This window comes from Enhydra lutris, unplaced genomic scaffold (assembly GCF_002288905.1).
Source record: "Enhydra lutris kenyoni isolate GAN:26980312 unplaced genomic scaffold, ASM228890v2 scaffoldscaffold21, whole genome shotgun sequence".
Classification (NCBI taxonomy): Eukaryota; Metazoa; Chordata; class Mammalia; order Carnivora; family Mustelidae; genus Enhydra; species Enhydra lutris.
In genome coordinates this window covers 12,564,127-12,586,087 of record NW_019154105.1, presented here as the reverse complement: position 1 = coordinate 12,586,087, position 21,961 = coordinate 12,564,127, and the positions used below count along the sequence as shown (strand labels likewise).

At 36.7% G+C, this 21,961-nt stretch overlaps 3 pseudogenes; all 3 read right to left on the bottom strand.

The window, feature by feature from the left end:
- Window positions 1-21,961, bottom strand: part of LOC111148825 — a 46,262-nt pseudogene that overhangs the window by 1,854 nt on the left and 22,447 nt on the right.
- On the bottom strand, window positions 3,139-8,847 carry LOC111149158 (annotated as a pseudogene).
- On the bottom strand, window positions 19,771-20,213 carry LOC111149042 (annotated as a pseudogene).

Sequence of the window (21,961 nt, the reverse complement as noted above, 5' to 3'; positions counted from 1 at the left end):
AGGTGCATAACATGTTGACTTGATACATTTATATGTTTAATATTTCCATCATAATTATAGCATCTCTATCTTGTCACATGATTATTTCCTTCTTGTGGTTAGGATGATTAAGATCTAGTCTCTTAGCAAGTGTGAGGGTTATAATACATTATTTTTGTATTCACCATACTGTGCATCAGCTCTCTTAAGACTTATTACTACTAGTTACAAGTTTGTACCCTTAAAAAATAGCTCTATTTCCCCACTTGCCAGGGAGGTTAGCCCCTGATAACTGCTATAACCACTCTGTTTTATGAGTTTGGCCTATTTAGATTCCACATATAAGTGATACAGTATTTATTTTTCTCTCTTTTTGAAAAGATAAAATTGACAAATGTTTACATAGACTAAGGAAAAAAACTCAAAATTAGAAACGAGATAGGAGGCATTATAATTGATAATACAGAAATGCATAGGAAACACAAAAGACTACTATGAACAATTATATGCCCACAAGTTAGATAACATAGAAGAAATGGATAAATTCTTAGAAAAACACAACCTACCAAGACTGAGTAGTGAAGAAGTAGATATCTGAACAGACGAATAATGAGTAAAGAGATTGAATCAGTAATCAAAAACCTCCCAACACAGAAATTCCCCAGGAATAGACAGCTTCACTGGTGAATTCTACCAAACATATAAAGAAAAATTAATGCCAGCCCTTCTCAAATGCTTCCAAAAACTTGAAGAGGAGGGAATGCTTACAAAATCATTCTCCAAGGCAAGCATTATCCTGATACTAAAGCAAAATAAGGACACCACAGGAAGGAAAACTATAAATCAGTATCCCTGATGATATAGATACAAAAATTCTCAACAAAATTTTAGCAAATTGAATTCAAGACCATATTAAAAGTATTATACAACATAACCAGGTGGGATTTATCCCTGGGATGCAAGGGTGGTTCAACATGGAACCCAATCACAGTAATACATCACATTAACAGAATGAAAGACAAAAATAGCACAATCCTCTCTATAGAGGCAGAAAAGGTGACAGAATACAACATCTTTTCATTATGAAAACCCTCAACATATTGAGTATAGAAGGAACATAACCTCAACATAATAAAGGTTATAGATGGCAAACCCACAACTAACATACTAAATGGTGAAAAATTGAAAGCTTTTCCTCTAAATCAGGAAGAGAATAAGATGCCACTCTTGACACTCTTACTCAATATAGTACTAGAAGTCCTAACTAGAGCAACTAGGCAAGAAAAGAAGTAAAAGGCATCCAGTTGGAAAAGAATAAGTTAAATTGTGGTTATTTTCAGATGATACAATTTTGTGTATGGAAAATTCCAAAGACTCACCCAGAGAAACCATTGGAACTAATCAACTAGTAAAGTTGCAGATAGAAAACTGATATACAGAAATCAGTTGCACTATTATACACCAATAATAAAACATCTGAAAAATATTGTCTTGTTCACAAGAGCATCAAAAACAATAAAATAGGTATAAATTTAACGACAGGGAAAAAAATAAATTTAACCAAAGAAGTGAAAGGTCTGTACAGCAAAAACTACTTTGTGGGGGAAAAAATAGAAGACACAAGTGGAAAAAATCGTATGTTCATGGATGCAAAGAATTAATATTGCTAAAATGTCCATGCTACCTAAAGCCATCTATAGATTCAGTGCAATCCCTATCAAAATATCAATGACGGGGGCACCTGGGGGGCTCAGTCTGTTAAGGGTCTGACTCTTGATTTTTGGCTTGGTCATGATCTCAGGGTTGTGAGATGGAGCCCCGTGTCGTGCTCTGTGCTGAGCTTGGAACCTGCTTAAGAGTCTTTGTTTTCCTCTCCCTCTGCCTCTCCCCCCAGTCATGCTCTCTATAAATAGATAAATAAATGACATTCTTCACAGAGATAGAACAAACTATCCCCAAACGGGCATGAAACCACAAAAGACTGCAAATAGGCAACACAACCCTAAGAAAGAACAAGGTTGAAGTCCTCACAGTCCCTGATTTTAAACTGCATTAAAAAGCTATAGTAACTTGGGACGCCTGGGTGGCTCAGTTGGTTAAGCAGCTGCCTTCGGCTCAGGTCATGATCCCAGCGTCCTGGGATCGAGTCCCACATCGGGCTCCTTGCTCATCAGGGAGCCTGCTTCTCCCTCTGCCTGCCATTCTGTCTGCCTGTGCTTGCTCTCTCTCCCTCCCTCTCTCTCTCTGACAAATAAATAAATAAAATCTTAAAAAAAAAAAAAGCTATAGTAACTAAAATAATATGGGACCTGCATAAAAAGAGAATATAGACCAGTAGAACTGAATACAAGAGTCCAGGGACACATGGGTAGCTCTGTCAATTGAGTGGCTGGCTCTTGATTTTGACTCATCATGATCTCAGGGTCCTGGGATCCTGTGTCAGGCTCCGTGCTCAGTGAAGAGTCTGCTGGAGGATTCTTTCTTCCTCCGCCACTACCCCCAGTTGCATGTGTGTGTGTTTCTCTCTCTCTCTCAAATTAAAAAAAGAATTTAAGAATCAAATTCTGCATGTATAGGAACACCCAGTGGGAAAAGGATGATCTCTTCAGCAAATGGTGTTAGGAAAACTGCATATACATGCAGAAAAATGAAATTGGACCCTTATTTTACACTACTCACAAAATCAACCCAAATATATCAGAGACTTAAACATAAGATGTGATACCATAACGCTCCTAAAGGAAAACATAGGGAAAAAGCTCTTTGACATTGGCCTTGACAGTGACTTTTTTGGATATGAGACCAAAACTACAAACAACAAAAGCCAAAAGCCAACAAGTGGGACTACATCAAACTTAATAGCTTTCACATAGCAAAAGAGATGCCAAAATGAAAAAGCAAACTACAGAATGGGGGACAGTTTTTGCAAACCATATATTGGGTAAGGGGGTTAATATAAAAAATAAGGAACTCCTACAACTCAATTCCAAAAACCAATCTGATTGAAAAATGGGCAGAGGAACTACATAAACATTTTTCCAAAGACACCCAAATGGCCAATCAGGTACTTGAAAAGAGGCTCAACATCACTAATCGTTAGGGAAATGTGAATCAAAACTACTATGAGATATCACCTCATGTCTGTGAGAATAGCTATTATTAGGAAGTGATAAGTGTTGACGAGGATGTGGAGCAAAGGGTATCCTCGTACACTGTACTCAGGAGTGTAAATTGCTTCAGCCACTAATGATAAACAATATGGAGATTCCTCAAAAACTAAGAATAGAGGTACCTTATAATCCAGCAATTCTACTTCTGGGTGTATACTAAAAAAAAAGAAAAACGGGATATTGACAAGATATATGCACTCCCATGTTTGTTGAAATATTATTTACAACAACCAGTAGAAACAACCTAAGTGCCATTTGTGACCACATGGATGGATCTTGAGGACATTATGCTAAAATTTGTATGTTTTCATTTAATCTTTATTCATATAATTAAGTCTACATTATGACATATGTTTTGAAAATTTTAATCCCAATTTGTTGTATTTCTTCATTGTGCAAGAAAATTGTGATCTTATATTTATCATTTTGCCCCTCTCTTTTCAACCAAATCTCATAAATACAGCTCATTAAGTGTAATTAAGCATACTTTGATTAAACCTATTATAATGGGTTATTTAAGTTATTTAATCATTACTTAATTTTGGATATTTAGATTACTTCCAGTGTTTATTTTTATGAATAAATGTAATAATTCATACTTTTATGAATAATTAATTGCCTCAAATAAATTTTGTACATCTAGATTATTTTTCTCTGCATAGTTTTATGAATATATTATGAAGCCAAAGGCTATAAAGCATTTTTAAGACTCCTGATGCATTCTGCCAACTATCTTAATTCTTTAAAAAGGGTACAAAAATTTTCTGAGAACTTAATAATTAATGGAAAAGTAGTTTGGGAAAACCATTTCTTTATATAATTCTTAACAATCACTGACATGGATTAAGATCTTGTTTTTGCAACTTCAGAACAACAGCTCCTATTAGTAATTATTATAATACTGCTATTTATCCTTCTCCTGTCCTCCTCTTTCTCTTCTTTTCCCCTTCCTATTGACAGCTACTTTTTCAAAATTTAATAGGAAATCTTTCAAGGGTAAGGTTAGATAATATGGAATTTTCACTAATCTTATCTTGGTCTTTGAACCTTGTGAAAATTATAGATCACCTAAACAATTTGCAATCAAAAGGTACATTGTGTTTTACTCTCAAACAAGATACCAGTTTTATATTGCCACCACTAAGGAGGTAGACAAAAAGGATCTCTTAAGATCATAAAATTGTTCACTAAAGATTACTTGCTTCTTACTTATGTCTTCAAGGTATACAAATTTAGGGGAGTCTGAGTGGCTCAGTCAGGTATCTGCTTTTGGCTCAGGTCATGATCCTGGGGTTCTGGGATCAAACCCTATGTCGGGCTCCTGACAGTGTTTGCTTTTCCCTCTCTCTCTGCCCTTCTGCCCCCTCATGCACACTCTTTCTCTCTCCTTTTAAAAAAGAAAAAGGTATATCAATTTAAAACATACTAGTTTCTTATTTTCCTTCATAAGGAATATCATCCTATGAACTGAACAGAATCTTTATAATTTTAAACTGAGGGCAGTTTTCAGATTCAAGTAGAGATCATTTGGTCTTTATAATATGTGCAGAATTTATGGTTCTTATTATATATGCAGTGTACAATTTTTCTGTGTTCATTCTGTCAGGCAGCTATGGTGTGGAGATGTATGTTCCCTAGGGGAGCTTTACTGAGGTTTTCTGTAAGATTGGTGTAGGTAGACAACACCTGTTCTGACTTACATCATCTTTTCTAAAATGCTCTAAGATGTAAAACCCTGGGACCTCATATGAGGAATGATTTAAATGCTCGAGTGAAAGAAAGTAAATGTTGGATTTGGCTCTGAAATTGTTGGGTAACACATTTATATTGTTGAGTCCTGGTTTTACTTTTAGAGCACTATCGAAAAGCCCTAACCCTTACAAAAATTTTTTTTAACATTTTAATGTGCTCACTTCCTTGCCCCCATTTGTACATTTACTTTTAAACAACTTTATAGGAAACATGCTCTCTAGGACTGTGTGAGAATATAATATTGATATGTTGGAAAACCAGTTACTATTGAGGAATTAGATTTGGATGGCTGGCAGCCATTGGATTGTTTATAGTATGTGATAGTAACAAATTAACAGTGATGACAGTAGTTAACATTTCTTTTGGAACGCTGAGTATGTGCCAGAGACATTTTGGATGTTTTATATGTACTATTCCCCACTCCCACACACCAGCAACATGAGGCTGGTACTATTATTACCAGTAAGTGTCATCTCCCTGTGAACATTGTAGTCAGTTTTCCATCATTGTTGCCTTTTTTTTGCAACAGCCTGCCAAGTGGTTCCCCATTCCACTCTTGCTCCTTTACAATCTAACTCAGTGACTACATCCTGAAGATTTTTTGTTAAAAAGAAAATGTAATCATATTTCTCCCTTTCTGTTAAACCTTTTCATTTGCTCCTTAACCCTTAGCCCACACTCCTATTTATAATTAGCTGTCTTCAGCTTATCTCTCCAGCGTCATCTGTCCCTTTACTTAGCCTCTTCCTGCTAGAATAAGTTTGGAGTTCTTGGGAAATGTCATTCTTACTCTCCCTGCTTTTCTTTTGTCTTTTCCTCTACCTTCTGCTTCCCTTTTCTACATGTTCCTGCATATCCTTTAGATCTCACCTTAATTATCAGTGACTCAGAGATCTTTTCTATGATTCCCACTGAATGTTCCTTACCATTGTGATCTTTTCTTTATTATAACATGTTTCATACAGTTTTTATTATGTGCTTATATTCTCTCTTTCCAGATAAGGTGTCAGGCGGGTGGTGGCAGAAACTGTCTACACTGCTTCCCTGAATATTGACACTTACCTCTGCAACATGTTAGCTACTTTGTAAGGATTCTTTTAATGAATATCTGATACTTACATATTGAATAATATAGGCCTTAATCAAACTGACACTATTCTCAAAGTCTCCTAGGTATTCCACTTTATTTTGTAATGATATTGAAATTCAGATACTTGCGTTGACTTAGAAATACATGAGTTTCTAAGTAGGTCACTGTATCTGGCTCCCTGTGTGTCTCTCACTATAAATAAACACTCTAAATAAAGAATACAGAGTCATTCATATTGAAAATGCAAAGTAAAGCAAAACCAAGAAATAGATTACCTTAGGCAAGGGTTTGGCATGTTTGCAGTGGAGGCCTCCAACAAATTCAAAATGTGGTAGGAGTAGGCGAGGAAATTCAAAATCCAGTAGGTTTGAATGAACTATATTTGAGCCTTCCCCATTAACCCAGATAATGTAGTGAATCTTCCTAAAGGAAAAAACACATACAAAACAAAAACAAGTGTTAGACCAAATGAGAATATTGACATGTGACTATAGTAAGTGATTTTCTGAAAGGATTTTGGAATGATGTAGCTAAAGATACTTGAAAGTATTCTTTGGAAAAGCAATTGTGTATGTATGTATGTATGTGTGTGTGTATCTATATAAATCTACCTATAGATTTATATATACAAAATGTGAATGAGAGAAATGTGAGAGGAACTTTATATGTCTAATGTCATATCAATACATTCACATTTTTAAAAAGATTTTATTTCAGACAGAGAACAAGAGAGAGCATGAGTGGGGTTGGGGAAGGGTAGAAGGAAAGGGAAAAGGACACCCCCCACTGAGCAGGGAGTCTGACATGGTGCTCCATCCCAGGACTGTGGGATCACGACAAGCTGAAGGCAGACATTTAACTGACTGAGCCACCCAGGTGTCCCAATACATTCACCCATTATTAAGAATTATTGAACAAAACCATATAGATTTAAACATGCAGTTGTCTTTTTTTCTCTAAAGCTATAAAAATAAAAGTTGCAAATTTATTTAAACTATACAATTAACCCTACCATACTCATGAAAACACCTTTTCCTAGAGTACTCCATCTACTTGCTACAATTTAGCAACCTTATTCCTTGATCCTAGATTTTCCAAGTAAAGTGTGAGGTTTTAGAGTATGGCTTATTTCTTTGTAGTTATGATTGCATTTGATTGGTTCATGGTAGGACTTTAACAATAATGAAATTAAAATATTTGCAACTAGCTGAACATTTCTCATAGATTATAGAAATAGAGATTTTTGGCTAACGTTTAGGTTATTTTTTATTAACATAATAATGTATTATTTGCCCCAGGGGTACAGAAATGTCAATCATCAGGCTTATACAATTCACAGCACTCACCAAAGCACATACTCTGCCCAATGTCCATAACCCAACCACCCTATTCCTCCCCCCCAACCCCCAGCAACCCTCTAGATTATTTTTTTTAAAAGGAGAGACAGTGATAAAAAGATATAGATGAATCTTGCATGTCCACCCATGAAAAAGATTTTAGGCTTTTAAAACATGATTTATAAGCACTTACTGAAGGAATGTGGAATCATTAGAAACCTCAAGTTGTAGGTTCCCTAGTCTGAGATAGAGCCACTATAGTTCTCAACCGTGAAGGAATCCTTCTCATAAAATGGTAAAATAGTTTGATTTTAAATAAGGAAACTGAGCTACATAAGTAGAAGCAATTTTCTAAATGCTACAATACTCATGGTAGAAATATGGATGTAAGTCCTCAATCTACATGTCTTCATTCATCAAGACATTTTATGAAGTTTCTAAGTGACTTTTTTTTAAATTAAAAAAGGAACTACTTAGGATGGATATATAACTCCTTAAGGATATCCTAAATGCTTCTATTTATAAATTACGACTTCCTAGAGTGTCCAGTACTAATAATGGGCCATAGGATTCCAACTGACTCTATAATATAAGCCTTTCCATAATAACTTTTGAGATTCACAGAACATTTTATATTTTCATTTTATCATTTCATTTATAAAAGACAAATTCTTCTGACTTATACAAACTTACCTTCCAAGACACTAGGAAAATTAAAACTTTATGCTATCAACTAAAAACATGACTTACCTAGTACTTCACTGTAAAACTGATCCCACTTCTTATTAGATATTTGGAAACAGAAGTCAAAATAAAGCCTATGTATCATATTTTGTACCCTCCCCATGAATGTCTATTTAATCACTTAATTCTGACATAACAACAGGTGCCTAGGATGGAGGGAAAGGAAGTCCTCCACTGTGCCTTTCAATTACATAGCCAGGAGAGAAGCGAAGGCTGTGCACTAAAAATATTTTAAGTAGTTCAGCCAGCAGCTTACCACAGGGTCCAACGACATCTGCAAGAACGAAATCAAACCTTGATTCTGGTAGTTTTGTCATAAGTTTCTTGTTCAAAGAGACATCTTTACAGAGCGTCTCAAAAATATCAGACTATTCCAAAAATAGTTTTCTCATTATTAGAAAATATGTCCAATATGTATCTTTCGTCACTGATGTCCATTTCCTGACTCACTGAGTGAAAAAAAGGTCTCCAAATAATCTTTAGTTAAGGATGTAGAAAATGTCTCAAATTTAATACCAGATGGATTTTTGAGATCATGAAACAGTAAAAATGAAGATTTCAGAACAGTGACCTCATGACCCCTCATGAGAAGTTCATACAGAATTGCCCTTAAATTGATCCAATGACTGTATTCCATTGGCCACACCAGGACCCTTCCACAACTCCCAGAGCTAAAGTAGCAATTCAGTTGTAGCAGCAGCAGAAGTGAGATCCATTTCATAGACCTACTGGTCCTATGCAATACGTCCTTTAAACTTCTGTTCCCTTCTGCCATTGCTCATGCATATATCCAAGGAGAAATCAATCAAGAAGTTAAAATATAATTCCCATACCTCAAAGTAAATGCATTATGTGAACAGTCAAGGGACAGAGAAAGCAAGTGAAGGGACAAAGTATAGAATTTGTGTTTACAGAGTGTGTTTAATACTGTTTTATGATTATCAGTGCTATTGCCCAGCTAGAAATTGATGATCTTGCAAGTGCAAATCAACTATATTATGTAAGAGATAAGGTTAGTGCAAAAACAGCAGCAAGAGAGGTTCTCTGCAGTCTCCTTGTCACAGAATTACGGATAGGGTGACAGCAAGATGGAGGGATAGGAGGTCCCAACACCTACATTCCCCACCAAAACAAAAACATTAAACAACTGCAAACTAATGAAAATTACTTTGAGAAAGCTCTGGGCATAATGTAGACAGAGCAGAAAGCTTTCAGGGCTAAAAAAGGGAGGATGGCCAGGGGTGCCTGGGTGGCTTAGGTAAGAGTCTGCCTTCAGCTCAGGTCATAATCTTGGGGTCTTGGAATGGATCGAGCCCTGAGTTGGGCTCCTTGTTCAGCTCAGGTCGTAATCTTGGGGTCTTGGAATAGATCAAGCCCTGAGTTGGTCTCCCTGCTCATCAAGAAGTCTGCTTCACCACTCTCCCACTCTCCCTTTGCCTCCATCCTCCTTGCTCACGTGCGTTGTCTCTCTCAAATAAATAAAATCTTTGAAAAACAAAGCAAAAACAAAAAAATGGAGTATGGCCATGTAGAGAAGTGTAGGAAGCATTTTACCTACCACATCCTCCAGTCCAGAGTGGCACAGCACCAGGAGGGCATCCCTCACAGGGTGGGGGAAGGGACTGTAGAGAATCCCAGCAAGCCTCACAATTATCAATTGTTTGCAGGCCTTGCTACTGAGAACTTCCACAGTCTTCACCGAAACTGATTCCAGCTGATGAAGCTGTCAGGCCTAGAGATAGCATGATGATGAGACCTGGTCCGTGGGGCCCCATTATTGCCATGCCCCACTGTCTCAGATTGGGATGCCACAGTACTTTGCCATCCATGGGACCAGAGCTGCTACTGCTCTGTGCCCTCTCCCAAGTCCCAAATTTATGTTTTGATTTGCCGTACCTGGAGTCATGCTCTGCCTTGCACCCTACACTGTATTCTAAGTTGTGGCTTTGACCAACAAGTACCTAGGCTGAGCTGCTGCTGCTCTACACCCTGTTCCTGGGTCCTAAGTCATGGTTTTAACCTTTCAATGCTGGGGCCATGGTGCTGCTACTCTGAGCTTCACCCCTGGATCCTATCTCAGATCTTTGATCTGCCACAACCAGGGTCATCCTGTTGATTCTCTGCACTTCACCCCCTGGGTCCTGACATGTGGCTTTAATGGGCTGTCACTGGGTATGTGCTGCTGCTGCTCTAGGACTCTTTCTGCAACCAGAGTTGGAATTTTGATCTACTACCCTCAAGCTGTGTTGCTATAGTATCCTGTCCCCCTGGGCCCAAATCACTGCTCAACCCTGTCATCTAAGGGCTTGTGCCATGACCATACCCCTGTCCTGCTCCTTGGGTCCAAGTCACGGAGGCAAACCCCAGACACAGACTCCAGTTCACTAGGAGATCGGAACATGTTTGTACCTCAGACTAACACCACGATGACAGCAAATGCACCTGCACACCACAGCCAAAGCAATGTAGTATTTCTGCATGAGTCTGATCCCAGGACCTCAGCCCTCCTGCCATTCTGAGTGCCAGTGCAGCAGACCTGGTGCCAAGAGGGATTTCTTCGGTTAGAACTATTTGCCATGTGCCCAACAAGAGATCAGTAGGATCAAAGCAGACTTCACCTTTAGTGACCCCACCTGCAGGATCTCTGCAGCCTTAGCCAGCCACAGAAGACCCCTGCAGTCTTTGCAGATTTGGCCTATGCTGATGGAGCTGTACAGAAACTATACCACTATGTACTCCCAGGAACAAAGATACTACACTCTACATATCCAGTGGCCTTGTGGCAACCTTCCAGTGAAAGTCTTTCCCCCAAAAAGTCCAAAAATGCCGAGAAAGTGACTGCAATGTCTAACGCACAGATATCAACGTAAGCCATCAGAAATGAAAAAGGAAGGACACAGGATGCCACCAAAGGAACACAATTTTTTAGTCACCAACCCCCAAGAAATGGAGATCTGAGATTTAGCAAAAAATGTACAAAATTATTTTAAGGAAGGTCAGTGAGATTTAAGAGAACATAGAGAAACAATTCAATGAAATCAGGAAAACAATGCATGAACAAAATGAGAAGTTGAGCAATGAAATAGAAATCATAAAAGGAGCTTAACAGAAATTCTGAAACTGAAGGATACAATGAATAAAATGAAAAGCAACAGAGAACTTCAACATCAGGCTCAATCAAGGGGAAGGAACGATCTATGAACTTGACAGATGTCTTGATATTATCTGATCAGAGGACAAAAAAGGAAATAAGAAAAGTAATGAAGGATGCTTATGTGAATTTTGGGGTACCACCAAGGAAGCAATATTCACATTATGTGAATCCCATAAGAGAGAGAGAGAAATAGAAGACTTATTTAAAGAAATAATTGCTGAAATTTTCTGAAATCTGGGGAAATATATGGCCATTCAAGTACATGAAGTTCAAATATCAAATAGATTTAACACGAAGAGATCTTCATTGAGAAAGAGTGCAATAAAGCTCTTAAATAATTAAAGACAAAAATCATTTTGTAAAGCAGCAAGAGAAAAAGGACTCCTCACATACAAGGGAACCCCAGTAAGACCATCAGCTGACCAGAAGAGAGGGAATGATAGAGTCAAAGTGTTGAAAGAAAAAAAATTCCCTCCAGGAATACTTAGAGACATCTGGGTGTTCTCAGTTGGTTAAACGTCACCCTTTGGCTCAGGTCGTGATCTCAGGGTCTGTCTCCCTGCTAAGCCTCCCTCACCTTCTGCCCCTCCCCTCCACTTGTGCTCTGTCTGTCGCTCTAATAAATCAATCTTAAAAAAATAAAAACAAGAGTGCATCAAAGTAAGTATCTCCTACACAGCAAAGGAAACAATCAAAAAATTGAAAAAGCAATCTACAGAATGGAAGAAAATATTTGCAAATCTTATATTGGCTAAGGGATTAATGTCCAAAATGTATAAAGAACTCACACAACTCAATAGCAAAAGAAGCAAATCATCTAATTAAAAATGGGCAAAGGACCTTCTTCCAAAGAAGACATATGAATTGCAAATAAGTACATGAAAATGTGGTCAACATCATTAACCATTAGGGAAATGCAAATCAAAACCACAATAAGGTATCACCTCACACTTGTTAATATAGCTATTATCAAAAAGATGAAATTCAAGAAGTCAGGATGTGGAGAAAAGGGATTTCATATCATTTTGGTGGAAATGTAAATGGTTACATCCATTGTGGAAAACAGTGTCACAGTTCCTCAAAAAATTAAATGTTGAGATGCCATATGATCCAACAATCCCACTTGGGGCTATGTATCCAAATGAAATGAAATCACCATTTCAAAGAGGTTTCTGAACTTCCATGTTTATTACAGCATTATTCACAATAGCCAAAATATGGAAAGAACCTAAATGCCTTTGACGAATGGAAAATTCTTCTTTTGCCATTTGCCACAAGTCACAACATGGATCTATTTGGAGGGCAATTAGTTAAAGAAAAAAACCAGGGAAAGATAGTGTTTGGTACCATTTAGGTGTGGAATCTTAAAAAAAAAAACACAAAAGCAGATTTTACAGGAAACCTAGAATAGTACTTGTCAAGGACTGGGGGGAAGAGCGAATGGAGAAATGTAGGTCAAAGGTGAACTTGTAGTTACAGGAAGAATAAATTGAGAATATAATAGTGTGGTGACTATAGTTAACACTACAGTATTGTATAGTTGAAAGTTGCTTAGAGTAGATCTTAAGCATTTTCACGCACGAAAAACTATGTGATGTGATGGATGTGTTAATTATATTGATCTTGGTAATTATTCCATAATATTTATATCAACTCATCATGCTGTATGCTTCATATAAATGCAATTGTATTTGCCAATTATTTCTGAATAAATTTGGGAAAGGAGAATTAGAAATAATTATACATGTGAATCACGACTTCTTGGATATCAGTATTCAGAAATTTTTGTTTTGTTTTTTAAAAAACTTGGACTTTGCTGACATGCAATTTACATATTCTACAGTTGGCTAATTTAAAATGTACAATTCAGTGGTTCATAGTATATTTGCAAAATTGTGCAACCATGAAAACATTATCATTTTCATCATCCTGCAGAAAAACCTGTAACCTTTAGCCATTTCCACTCAACTTCCGCATTTCTCCAGCCATAGGCAACAATTAATCTACGTTCTATCTCTACAGATTTGCCTATTCTAGGTACTTCATGTAAAAAAAATCAGAATATGTGGTGTTTGTGACCGTCTTTAAATTAACAAAATGTTTTAAAGGTTTATCTCTGTTGTACCATGAATCGGGACTTCATTCCTTTTTATTACCAAATAATATTACATAGCATAGATATACCACATTTTGTTATTTATTAGTCAAGACACATTTGTGTTTCCTTTTTCTAATTTTTTGGCCATTAATAATGTTTATTAACATTAATGTACTAGTTTTGTGTGGACATGTTTTCCTTTTTCATGGGTATGTACTGAGAAGTGGAATTGTTGGTTCCTATGGTAACTCTGTGTGTTATCTTTGAGGAATTTGCAAACTGTTTTCCAAAGTGGTTGTACCATTTTTAATTCCTAGAAGCAATATATGAGGATTTTAATTTCCCAAGTTCTTGCCAACACTATTTATTATTTGTCTTTTCGTTTACAGCTATGCTATTGGGCATGAGGTTATATCCTACTGTGGTTTTGACTTATATTTCTCTGATGCCTAATGATGCTGAGCATTTCTTTTTCATGTGCTTATTAGCTATTTGTATATCTTGTATGTAGAAATTTCTTTTAGATACTTTGCTTATTTTTTTAAAAAGATTTTATTTGTTTATTTGACAGAGAGACAGCGAGAGTCAGAACACAAGCAGGGGGAGGGGAGAAGGAGAAGCAGGCTTCCCATCAAGCAGGGAGTGGGATGCGGTGCTGGATCAATCCCAGGGCCCTGGACTCATGACCTGAGCTGAAGGCAGACTCTTAACGATTGAGCCACCCAGGTGCCCACTTTGCTCATTTTTTATTGGATTTTTTTGTCTTCTTCTTGAGTTGTAGGTGTTCTTTATATGTTTTTAGTACAAGCTCATTATCAGACATGATTTGCAAATATATTCTCCAATTCTGTGGGATTTTATTTTTGTTGTTGTTGCTTTGGTTTTTTAAAGATTTTTTTTAAAGATTTTATATATATATATATATATTTAAAGATTTTATTTATATTTTTGACAGAGAGAGATCTCAAGTAGGCAGAGAGGCAGGCAGAGAGAGAGGAAGGGAAGCAGGCTCCCCGATGAACAGAGAGCCCAATGAAGGGCTGCATCCTAGGACCCTGGGATCATGACCTGAGCCAAAGGCAGAGGCTTTAACCCACTGAGCCACCCAGGCGCCCCTGTTTTTAACTTCCTTGATGGTATCCATTGAAGCACAAAGTTTTAATGTTGATGAAGTCCAACTAATGTAAATTTAATTTTGGTTGCTTTTGCTTTTATTGTTATACCTAAGAAACCATTGCTAAATCCAGGGTTACAATATTGCCCCCATGTTTTCTGTTAGGAGCTTTTAAAATTATTATTCCAAGTCTTGCATTAGATTTTTGATCCGTTTTGAGTTAATTTCTGTATATGATGTGAGGTAGGGGGGATCCAATTTCATTCTTTTACATGTGGATAATTATTATTCCCCGAAGAATTTATTCTGGATTGTAAAATCAATTCCATTGATCTATGTGTCTGTCTCTTTGCCTGTAATACACTCTCTGGAGTACTGTAGATTGGTAGCTGGCTTTGAAATCAGGAAGAGATGTAGATCTTCTTTAATTTCCTTTCACAATATTTTAGAGTTTTCAACAGTGTGAGTTTTGAATTTCTTTTATTAAATTTATTTGTTTTTTATTCTTCCTGATGGTATTATATATGGAATTGTTTTCTTAATTCCATTTTGGAGTGGTCATTGCAAATATATAGAAATGCAGTTGATTTGCATCCTGAAAACTTGCTTAGTTCGTGTTTTGATCTAATATTATTTTAGTGGTACTCTTTTTAGATTTTCTCTACATATGATCATGTCATCTGCCAATGAAGATAGATTTATTTCTTCCTTTCAAATTAGAATTTATTTTATTTCACATTCTTGTCTAATGTTTTAGCTAGTACCTATGTAACACATTGCACAGAAGTGAAAAGGGTGCCTTTTCTTGTCTTTTTCCTTATCTGTGAAAGAAAGCTTTTTTTCATTTGGAGGAGATTCCGTTCTATTCCTAGCTTTACTGAGTATTCTTACCATGAAGGTTGTCGAGCTCATGAAATAACAATGAATTTGTCCGTGTTTGTTAAGATGATCATGCAGTTTTGTCTTTTATTCTGTTGGTATGTGGTATTATATTAATTGATTTTTCATATGTTAAAGCCACTTTGTTTTCCTGGGATTAATTACAATTTTTTTGTGTGTATAATTCTTTTTATATGGTTAAGGGTGTGGTTTGTTAACATTTTGTTGAGTATTTTTACATATATTCATAAGGGATATTGATCTATAGCTTTCTTGTGATGTCATTATTTGGTTTTAGTATCATGTTTTACTTAGTGTCATGTGTTTTCTTGTACTTTTTTGGGGATTTTTAGAAAGAAACAATATTAATTTTTCTTTAAATTCTTGGTAGAATTATTCAGTGAATCCCCCTGGACCTGGGCTTTCCTTTGTGGTAGTTTTTTTGATAACTAATTCAATCCCTATTTTTGTTGTTATGGGTCTAAAACAGTTCATGTTTTTCTAATGATTTGTCCTTTTCACCTAGTTATCTCATTTGTTGGCATACAATTTATATTAGTATTCTCTTATGATCCTTTTTTTATTTGCCTAAGGTTAGTAGTAATATCTTCAATCTCATTTCTTATTTTAGAAATGTGAGTTTCTTTTTTGGGGGTGTCTACCTAGATAAAGGTTTATTAATTTTGTTGGTATTTGGAAAGAACCAAATTTTGGTATTGTTATTTTGCTTTATTGTTATTCTCTATTTTTTGTTATTCCAATTCCATCGGTTTTTTTTTTTTTTCTTCTACTAGTTTTGGATTTTGTTTCCTTTTTTTTGTTGTTTTCTAGTGTCTGTGGTCACTAGTGTCTGTTTTCTAGTGTCTGTGTTTTCTAGTGTCTGTGTTTTAAAAGTTCAATTTTCAGTTTTCCTGAAATATATTGGCATATAACATTATAAGGTATACAACTTAATAATTCAGTACATGTACACATAGTGAATTGATTCCTATAGTTTCAGTTAACATCCATCACCTCATATAGGTATAACTTTTTTTCTTGTGATGAAACTTTTAAGATCTACTCTCTTAACTACTTTCAAATATACATGACAATGTCATTAACTATAGTCAATATGCTGTGTATTATCTCCCCAGTTCTTATTTATGTTGTAACTAAAAGTTTGTACTTTTGACCACCTTCACCCATTTCCCCGAAACTCAAGTTTCAGCAACCACCAGTCTGTTCTCCATTGCTAGGAGTTCAGTTATTTTTGATTTCACATATAAATGAGATCATACAGTATTTGTCTCCTCTGATTTATTTTACTTAGCATCATGCCCTCAAAGTCCATTCATGTTGTCACAAATGGCAGGATTTCCTTCTTTTTTATGATGAATAAGAGTCCTAGTTGTATGTATAGATACATACTGTATTCTCTTTATCCATTTATCATTGGTGGATGCTTAGAATGTTCCTGTGTTATGGCTATTGTAGATAATGCCAAAATAAACATGGAAGTGCAGATACCTTTTAGAGATAGTGATTTCATTTCCTTGGGTGGCTGAGTCATATGATAGTTCTATTTTTAATATTTTAAGGAACCTCCATAGTATTTTCCATGGTGGCTGCACCAACACACATTCCCACCAAAAAGGTACAAGGGTTTCTTTTTCTTTACATCCTTGCCAACACTCACACATATATGGTCTCTTGTCTTCCTGCTAACAGCCATTCTAACAGGTATGAGGTGATATTCCATTATTTTGTTTTGCATTTCCCTGATGATTTGTGATGTCGAGCATCTTTTCATGTACCTGTTGACCATTTGCATGTCTTCCTTGTAAAAATGTCTATTCAGTTCCTCTACCCATTATTTTAATTGGATTATTTTGGTCTGAAGTTACATGAGTTATTTATATATTTTTGGATATTAACCCCTTATCAGAAATAAAATTTGTAAATATTTTCTCCCGTTCTATAAATTACCTTTTTTCTTGATGGTTTCCTTTGCTGTACAGAAGCCTTTTATTTTGGTGTTGTCCCACTGGTTTATTTTGCTTTTGTTGCCTTTGTTTCATGTGTTATATCCCCAAAATTATTGCCGTGACCGATGTCAAGGAGCTTATCTCCTATGTTTTCCTCCTTGAAGTTTTATAGTTTCAGGTTTCACATTTAAGTTTTCAACCCATTTTGGGTTAATTTTTGTGTATAGTGTGAGAGAGGGATCTAATATTCTTGTTTTGTATGAAGCTGTCCAGTTTCCTAACAGCAGATACTGAACAGATTGTTCTTTGCCTATTGCATATTCTTGCTTCCATTGTCTTGTTATTTGACCAAAAATGTGTGAATTTATTTTGAGGCTTTCTCTCCTGTTCCATTGATCTATGTGTCTGTTTTTATGCCAGTATTATACTTTTTTGATTCCTATAGATTTCTAATATGATTTTAAATCAGGAAGTGTGATGCCTCTGGCTTTGTACTTGTTTTTCAAGATTGCTTTCATTGTTTTGGATCTTTTGTGGTTTCATACAAATTTTAGGATACTTTGTTCTATTTCTGTGAAAAATACTATTGGAATTTTGATAGGGATTGCATTGAATCTATAGATTGCTTTGGGTAGTGTGGATATTTTAACAATATTAATTTTTCCAATACATGAGCATGAAATATCTTTCCATTTATTTGAGACTTCTTCAGTTTCCTTCATCAGTCTCTTTAGTTTTCAAAGTATAAATTTTTCACCTCCCTAGTTATATGCATTTAAGTATTTTATTCTTTTTTTTTAAAAAGATTTTATTTGTATGAGAGAGAGTGAGAGAGAGAGAGAGAGAGAAAGCACATGCAGGGGAGGGATACAAGCAGACTTCACACTGAGTGAGGAGGCTGATGAGGGGCTTGATTTCATGACCCCGCAATCACGACCTGAGCTGAAATCAAGAGTCAGATGTTTAACTGACTGAGCCACCCAGGTGCCCCAGTATTTTATTTTTCTTGATGCAATTATAGGTGGGGTTGCTTTCTTAATTCGCCCACTTTTTTTTTTTTTTTGTATATACAGCATGCACATAAGCTGTCTATTAACTTTCTTAACTGTGCATCCTGGCATTGGGATTGATGACTCTGATGGCCAGCTGGGCTGCTCTTTCCACAATGACTTTGTGGTTCTTGGAGGAGACCATTGGGCATCATCTTTGCACAGGAAGCAAATCAGCAGCACTTCAAGCTCCTTGAGGTGTGGACTAGGCATTTCCAGAAGCCACTGGGGAGCATGTGCTTTGTTTTCTTGTTGCTCCCATAACCAGTGTTGGGCATCAAGGTCTAGCCCCTGAATCTTCCGTGGACATTATTGTTGGTGTCTCTGGGTTTCTGCCAGTTATGCTTAATTTTGGCATATAGGTCTTACTGGTGCCAGCTGAACTTGTTCGTCCTCTTTCTAATGATCTTGGGCTTCATCAGAGGTCTGAGGATGGCCATGATACTGAGTAGGAGATGGCTGCTCCCTTCTCAGGCAGTGCTGAGGAAAAGAGCTTAATTTCTCCTTCTGATAGTTGATGTTAGTGTATAGAAATGCAACTTATTTTTGTGTATTGATTTTGTATACTATTTTACAGACTTTATTACTTCTAGTAGTTTGTTGTTGTTTGTGCAACTTTATTGAAGAAAAATCAGTTACTAGCAGAGTTGCTCACTCATCCATCAGCAACTTGCTTTATTTATTCAGTGCTATATTAAATATCATATTGGGAGACAGATTAACTCATAGCACTAAGCCTCCTTACAATTTAAATGAGAATTACAAAATATTTGAGACCCTATTTTGGAATACAAAGGTGTTTGACTTCCACTTTTCATTCTCTGTAGAACAAGAACGGGCCATTCCTTTATCGACATGCATAAAATACATCGCGTTTTCTGTTCTGCTGATGCTATCAATGCAATACCTATTTTCCAGCCACATCAGTTATAAGCATAAAATATATCATGTACCTCAAATCAGTAACAGTGGAAGGCTTAAAAAAGCCTGGTGCTAGAATAATGCTGTTTCCTTTGATGTGACAACTGAGCATCCATCTCCCTCCCACTCAGATGATTTCTTCAGCACGTTAGAGCAGTGAGGAATGGCTTTAGTCTCATAACCAAGTTAGAGTGAAGACACTGGCCACGTAATAAACATGCTTCATTTTTTTTTTACATGCTTCATTTTTTAAAAAATTCTGTATCTTGGGCAACTGTTTTCTTGTAACTACTTTCCAGTTTCTAAAAGCAGTTACTGTCCAAAGCTGGAAGAACTTAAGTCTTCTCAGATGAGCATGCGAATGGGTGGAGGGAGGCAAACAAAAAATAAAATTAAAACAAATGAGGTCTGATAGGGGAGCAGCCGGGTAAGGAAATGAAACAAACAAACAAAAAGGAACAGTGATTTAAAGTTTATTCCAGCTATAATGCAGGTTATTCCGACTTTAAGGAAGCATCACATGGCATAGTTCTGAATCCATTCCCAAGATATTGTGTTGTACTTCTCTCTGTCTGTTCTATGGATCCATGCAATCTCTAGTACTAGGGGTCATCTGGGCTTGGGTCACACACCAATGAACAAGTGGATAAAAGAACTTTTGAAATAGTTACAGCAGGAGACCATTGTGACCTTAGAATATCAAGACAAATGCTGCCATTACTATTAATATTTGGATGATAAATTCTTGTTGTAAATGCAACCTTAGGTGATTTGAAGGTGTAATCTGCAGGAAAATTAATTGTTAAAAACAATACGCTGCTTTGATATGAGCTGTCATTAGGTCCCACGATTGTTGCTTGCCAATGAAACATGCAATCTCCAGCGAGACCTGCAGAATGTTGTGCTGGTGAGTCATGGGCCAAGTCTCTAAGTTCCTTATTAATCCATTTCAGTGCCATGGCCTGTGCTTTTTGTCTGGCTGCTCACTCTCTTGGTGTGTACACAAAGGTCCAGCCAAAACTCTTGATTATCTGAGCAGCAGGAAAGAATTTTCTCCTCATCTCACACTGGCTCTAACAGACACAGGTCCTCCCTCAAGCTGTAGCCTTGGCCTCCTCCCTGTGGGGAAGCTGGTATGTCCCCAAAAGGGCTCATGCTCAAGACACAGACCTTGTAATTGGTTTTTGTGTGTTGTTTTTTTTTTGGGGGGGGGGTCTTTACAGTTTTCTGTATATAATATTATGTCACCTGCAAATAAGACAGTCTTAATTTTTCCTTTCTGTGACATTATCTGGGTGTCCTTGAATTTAGTTCAATTCTGACACTAGCTACCTGGAGACTGTAACCACCCCTCAGAACAATGTAACTGCTTAAAATACAACCCATCAGGTATGATACTAGCCACGAAGCATGCTTAGATATAGACTTAAGAAAAACATGTGCTGGCAACAGGCCACTAGGGGAGAGGACAATATACGTCTTTGAAGCCGAGCAGTTGGGGATGCCCAGCTCACTCAGGGCAGAATGCTGTCTGCTTCTTTTTTCTGTTATCCCCCCTTCCCAGAGGGAGCCTGCAGTTAGTCAGACAATCCTTTGTTCGGGCTTACTCTCTATAGGTCGTGTACTATGTGACCAGACATATTTAGCCTTTCTTCTTACTTATCTACAGGACTCATGGTCAATGTGTAACCTACTCTGGCTTCTTTGTTAGTTGTTATCTACTTTCCAATAAATACGAGACTGAGGAGTTTTTCAGGGCAACAGTCTTTTCTACTGTCGTTCCCTGTTCCTTTTCTCTTGCAGCTGACATGTTTGTGTCTCATTCTTCTCCTGTGCACTCTCAGGAAGTGGCAGAGACAACACCACGTCTCACAGGTTAAGGGCTCTTGTCTCATAGGATGCCACTTCAGATGCTAATTACAGGTAGTATATCCTCTGGTTACCTATAGCTTCTGTTCAACTTGGATACAAATTGGAAGTTTTCATGACATCCTCCCCCTTGGTTTTGATTACTTGCTGGACAGCTCACAAAATTCAGGGAAACACTAAATTACATTTATCAGTTTATTAAAGGATATGGACAGCCAAATGAAGAGATCCATAAGACAAGGTCTAGGAGGTTTTGGAATATAGCAGGCTCTATATTGGTGAATATGGGATATACCACCCCCAATTAAATGGATATGTTCTCCAATCTGAAAGCCTTCTGAACCCTGTATCTTTGAGATTTTTATGAAGGCTTTCTCATGGAAGCATGATCAATATTAGCTCCTGTTCCAGCCCCCTCTCCCCTCTAAAGAAAATATAAGTTGAAAAATCCCAAGCTCCAATTATGCTGTGGTTTTCCTGGTTTACCCCCTCCTCCATCTAGGAGCCCACCTAGAATTATACCTCATTAGAATAAAAGAGTGCTCTTATCACTTAGGAATTTACAAGGTCTGAGAAGCCCTGTGTCAGGGACTGGGGTCAAAGACAAAATATTAGAACAAAAGATGCTCCTAGTGCACTTTTCACTAAGGAACTTATAAGGATTTTAGGAACTCTCTGTCAGAAACTAGGAGCTGAGACCTATATAGGTATTTCTTATTACTTCACAATACAATACTTCTGACACATCTGTGCAGCAAATCAGGGAATTTGCATGATATGATTCCAATTGTTTAAAATTTATTTAGACATTTTTGTGGCCTAACATATGATGTATTTG